At 47.2% G+C, this 5,492-nt stretch overlaps 1 non-coding gene across 1 annotated transcript; it reads right to left on the reverse strand.

The window, feature by feature from the left end:
* Positions 1 to 450: 450 nt before the first annotated feature.
* TRNAC-GCA (transfer RNA cysteine (anticodon GCA)) lies at positions 451 to 522 on the reverse strand. Its single transcript has one exon. It is a non-coding gene; the product is annotated as a tRNA-Cys (tRNA).
* Between the last annotated feature and the right edge of the window lie 4,970 nt (positions 523 to 5,492).

Below are 5,492 nucleotides of genomic sequence, written 5' to 3' on the forward strand. Positions count from 1 at the left end.
TTTTTTCCTCCCCCTCTATGAAGGGTCTTGGACTGGAGCGATAGCACAGTGGGTAGGGCTTTTACCTCGAATGCGGCCAACCCAGATTCGATTCCCCTGTCCCTCTCGGAGAGCCCAGCAAGCTACCAACAGTATCCCGCCTGCACGCAGCAGAGCATGACAAGCTACCCGTGGTGTATTTGATATGCCAAAAACAGTAACAAATCTCATAATGGAGAGATTACTGGTGCCCGCTCGAGCAAAGCGGTTGATGAACAACCTTTCAACAGTGCTATAGTGTAGTGCTATGAAGGGTCTCATTCTCAAATGTCTAAGACCACTTTGAAATTACAGAGAGCATAGGAAATTTGTAGGCGCTTCATCTTTATGCTTAAGACTCTAAAGTGTGGTCTACAACTGTTTGCAGAGGATTTAACAGACTGGACAGGATGGCTTAAAAGTGAACCAGCAAGGGGGCACCCGGATTTGAACCGGGGACCTCTTGATCTGCAGTCAAATGCTCTACCCCTGAGCTATACCCCCTCTGCTGGCAATGGGAGGTACAGCTTCATTGTAGTGACTGGTGTTTATAGTCGAGACACGGCCTCTGGGTGACAGTTTGGTGTTTATACTCAACTGCTTCCTGCTTCCTGCTTCCTGGTGGAATTCTGCAAAACCAGAAGTTGGGCAGAAGCCATTCTGGCCCAAGAAGTAAGAGGGAAAGAAGTCTGTTCTGATCTAGAGCTGAAGGTCCTGAGGGTGTGTGTGTGTGTGTGTGTGTGTGTGTGTGTGTGTGTGTGTGTGTGTAAAAGAAGTCTGTTCTGATCTAGAGCTGAAGGGTGTGTGTGTGTGTGTGTGTGTGTGTGTGTGTGTGTGTGTGTGTGTGTAAAAGAAGTCTGTTCTGATCTAGAGCTGAAGGGTGTGTGTGTGTGTGTGTGTGTTTTTGTGGATGTATGACCTGAGGTCTTGAAGGCCCTGAGCGGGTGTGTGGTGAGGGATTTCACTTTCATTAGCTTAGTCAGACTCTCCTATCTCCAGGTATCTGGGAATTCAAGGCCAAGACCCACCCTCTCAGCTCAGGACTGTGCCCGGGAAAGGAAGTGCTTCCTGTGTTTTGCCCAAGCCTGTCTCTGCTCCCGACCCAGGCTTGCCCCAGTCCATTCTCTGTGGCATCTTTATGCACTTATTTTCCCTTGCCTACTTCAAACATCAAGAGGTTTCTTCCAGATTGAAAAATCCTTGTGTAGCTGCAACCACCTATTCATTTTTTTTTTCTTACTCTCATTTTCTCCCTCTCCCCTTATCAGTTTTATTAAGAAATAATTGGTAGAGCTAAAGAGATATGGAAGGCACTTGCCTTACGTACACCTAACTTGGCTTTGCACTCTAGCACCATATAGTCCCTTGAGCCCCATTAGGAGTGATCCCTGCACAGAGCAAGAGTAAGCCCTGAGCACTGCTGGTGGTGGCCCCCAAATCAAAACCAACCAAACAAAAAAGAAATAATTGACATACAACACTGTATACACTGTATAGCATGATCTCACTACTCACCCAGAGATCTCCAAGCATATCCATGTCCCAGTCTCATGACTATATGACTATTTGATTAAAAAAAAAAAGCAGGGGGTGAAAGATATTAAGATGGGGGATTACTGGGGGCTGGAGCGATAGCACAGTGGGTAGGGCGTTTGCCTTGCATGTGGCCAACCCAGGTTCGATTCCTAGCATCCCATATGGTCCCCTGAGCACCACCAGGAGTAATTCATGAGTGCAGAGCCAGGTAACCCCTGAGCATCACTGGGTGTGACCCAAAAAAGCAAAAATACAAATAAGATGGGGGATTAGGGGCCAGAGCGATAGTACAGCAGGTCAGGCATTTGCCTTGCACATGGCCAACCTGGGTTCGACCCCCTGAATCTCATATAGTCCCTTGAGCACCACCATGAGTAATTCCACCAAACCAAAACAACCCCAGAACCAAAACAAGATGAGGGGATTATCCTGGATGATGAGAAAGCTCTGGTCACACAGGGAAGCTGTGTGGATGGTAGCAGGGATGGGGTTGAAGGGTGGGGGTACAGGGGCTTTGAAGATGAATGGGGTCATGAGCCAAGGAATGTAGGTGTCCTCTAAAAGCTGTAGTGCCAAGGAAATTTGGAGCTGGGAGTGTGATCCACTGTAGAGCACAGGTTGCATTTATATGAGGTGCTGGGTTTGATTCCTGGCACTGCAAAAACAAAGTTAGGGAACAAATTTTTCTCTAAAGCCTTCAGTAGAAATGCAGGGAGGCTAGAACTCTGATTGAAGCATGCTGAATGTGATTTTCGGATTTGAATATATTTGTATGGATTTTGTTATTGTTTTTGTTTGTTGGTTTTAGGGGCCACACTCAGCAGTGCTCAGGGGGTACTCTTGGCTTTGCATTCAGGAGTTACTCCTGGTGGTTCTCAGGACCACAAGAGGTACTTGGAATTGAACATGTGTTGACCAGGTGCCCACACAGGTGCCAAAGTGTAGTCCACAACTGTTTGCAGAGGATTTGACAGACTGGACAGGATGAGAAGACAAACGCCCTACCTGCTGTACTATTGCTCTAGCCCCTTCTTTTTCTCTTCTCATCCTCCTTCTCCTCCTCCTCCTCCTCTTCCTCTTCATCTTCCTCCTTCTCCTATTTCTAATCCTCCTCTGTGGTAATATGTAGCAACAGGAACCAAACACAGCTCAGCTGTGTGAAAGGCAAGCATCCTACCCACTGCACTTTATCTCTGGTCCCAAGTTGTAATTTGTAACAGCAACAACAGAAAACTAATGCACCATTGTAGTATGAGATATCACCACCCTCTCTGTACTGCTGAACCATATCCCTTGCCCTCTTGCCTATATATAGATTCCCAACTGCTCTCTCTGTCTCCTTCTCTGTCTCTCTCTGCCTGTTTATCTCTCTTTGTCCACTCTACTTCTCTGCTTCTCTCCCCCTCCAGCCCTTCTTCCCTCCCTTTCTTTAGTTTTTTCATAAGAACATAAAATATGAGATCTATCTTTTTTGACCTTGTGGCTGCGTTTGGCAGCACTCATGAAGTGCTGGAGTCCTCCCTCAACCCCCTCCACCCCCCATCCACTTTCTTTCTTTCTTTTTATTTTAATTGCTTTTTGGGTCACACTGAGTGATGCACAGGGGTCACTCCTGGCTCTGCACTCAGGAATTACCCCTTGTGGTGCTCAGGGACCATATGGGATGCTGGGAATCAAACCCGGTTGGATGGGCAGCATGCAATGCAAACGCCCTACCTGCTGTGCTATCATTCTAGCACCCCCTCCCCTTCATCACCTTTCTTTCTTTTTTTTTTGAAATAACAGATTTTATTTTAGAGGGTTTTTAGGGAAGGAGGAAGGGATAAGCAGAAAAGAAAAAAACAGCAGGGGTAACACGCTCAAGAAAGAACGCGGGCTCCTACACATAACTGAGCTTTAGACACAAAAGTATGAAAGTACACATCTCAAGAAGGGAGATGCGGGCGACACATGTGCTCGGCCACGCGGGTGCAAGCAGCACATGGGCTCAGGCAGCATATGCACCTCCCCCACATCTACTTTCTTAACAGACATTTTTTTTCAATCTTCCAAGCTGTTCTCAGGAGACACCTTTCCAGGGGGTTCACTAGTGGTTCCATGTGGTGGTGCGGGACCCTGTGGTCATGGGGTTGAACTAGGGTCAATTGCATGCAAGGCATCTGCTCTAAACCGTATACTGTCTCTGGCTCCTTTTACAGATTTGGGGTGGGTTTTATTTTTGTTTTTTCTTTTTTGGAAGGATGTGGAGCATGGTGACTGACAGACACTGGTACAGATATGACCTGACCTTGCAAAGCGGCCCAGAAGCAAAGCCTCAGAAGAGGGAGTATCTGGGCAAAGTTGGCAAGAACAGGGTGTCAGCCAACACGGGGTATTCGGCCTTGAGCCTCACTCGACCTCCCAGTCACATGAGCCCGAGACACAGAAACTGTTACTTATGCTTAGCAAGTTATCCTAACTGCAGCATCTAGCATTGACTGGGATTGGACCGGAGCATAACAGAAGGAGCAGTAATAGGCCAATAATGCTGAACTTCATGTGATTGGACTTTCTTGTAAGCTGAGACCCTCTATAAAATGTGTGTATTTGACTGAGATTTAAACCTGAAAGCTTTGTAACTTTGTAACTTTCCACAATAAAAAAAAAAAAGAAAACTCAAAAAAAAAATGTGTGTATTTGGTATTAAAGTGAACAGCCATCAGCTGCTCTCAGAGGTGTTTCTCCACGCGCCCGTCATCCTTCACCCCTCATCTGCCCGGACCTGGTGTGCAACGTGTCTGGGCACTGTTGGGGGAAAACTGTTCCCCAACAGGGGGGGCACACTCATGGGTCCTGTTCAGGATTTACACCTGGTTCTGCACTCAGGGACCATTCCTGGCTGGGCCTGGAGGACCATATGGAATGTTGGGGATCAAACCTGGGTTGGCTGCATGCAAGGCAAGCTACCTGCTCTGCCCCCCAGACTTATCTTTTATTTGTACAATATTAACTGGAGTTACAATGTTGTACAGAAAAATCTCTCAAACTTAGTCATCGTGTGTAAGTGAAACTTTACACCTGTTGATCAACAGTTCCCCGTTAACCTCTCCATTTCACATTCATTTCCCTCGCCATAACGTCCTCAAAGTTCATCCATATTGCATAGTACACAATTTCCTCTCTTTTTTTTCAGCACTGCTTGCTAATCAGACATTTCATACACAGCATTCCAGCACCGGACCAGAGTGCCCGTCTCGGTCCACCAGTGTCCCACAGGCCTCTCCCACCCACCCCTTCCCTCTTGTTCTTTAAGGGTTGACTATACTATGCACATGTTCTCTGTGTCCTTTCTTAACTCTCTTTCTCGCGCACAGGAATCTGAGGATAACTCAAATCTCTGCTCCAAATTGTTCAGTGACTCACTTTCCATCTATACAGGATCCAATTCACCCTGCTGCTCTTGGTTAACAGGCCCTGCACACCCTTTCCCCGCCACTGCCTTCCTTCAGTCACTGTCCTTTGGGTCAGTGCGCTAGTCATTTCTTCTGCCTGGAATGCCTGGCCTCCAGCAGGTGGCCAGATGATCATCTCCTTCCTGTTATTCAGGTCTTAGCTCTGAATCCACTTCCCAGAAAGGTCTTCCATGACTCTCAGACCTGCAAGAACCCCCTGGTATAACCCTGGCCCATTTAATTTTTTCCCCTTTATTAATTGACTTGCCACTAAGGGGCATTTCCTTATACATTTGTGCCTTTGTTTCCAGTGTCCCTTCTGTGTTTGGAACTTTAGCGTGAGACCCTCTGTAACTTTCTACTGCGAGCCTTTGAGAGATCGGCCCAGAAATTGCTCTGGAGAATGAGAGGCCAAATTGACACCATGACCAGGGAAGGCATCCTGGTAGCTCTGTTTGTCCGTTCTTTTCACAGATCTGGGGGCTGGGGGGGCTCGGGGGAGAGTTG

Source organism: Sorex araneus, chromosome 3 (assembly GCF_027595985.1).
Source record: "Sorex araneus isolate mSorAra2 chromosome 3, mSorAra2.pri, whole genome shotgun sequence".
Taxonomy (NCBI): Eukaryota; Metazoa; Chordata; class Mammalia; order Eulipotyphla; family Soricidae; genus Sorex; species Sorex araneus.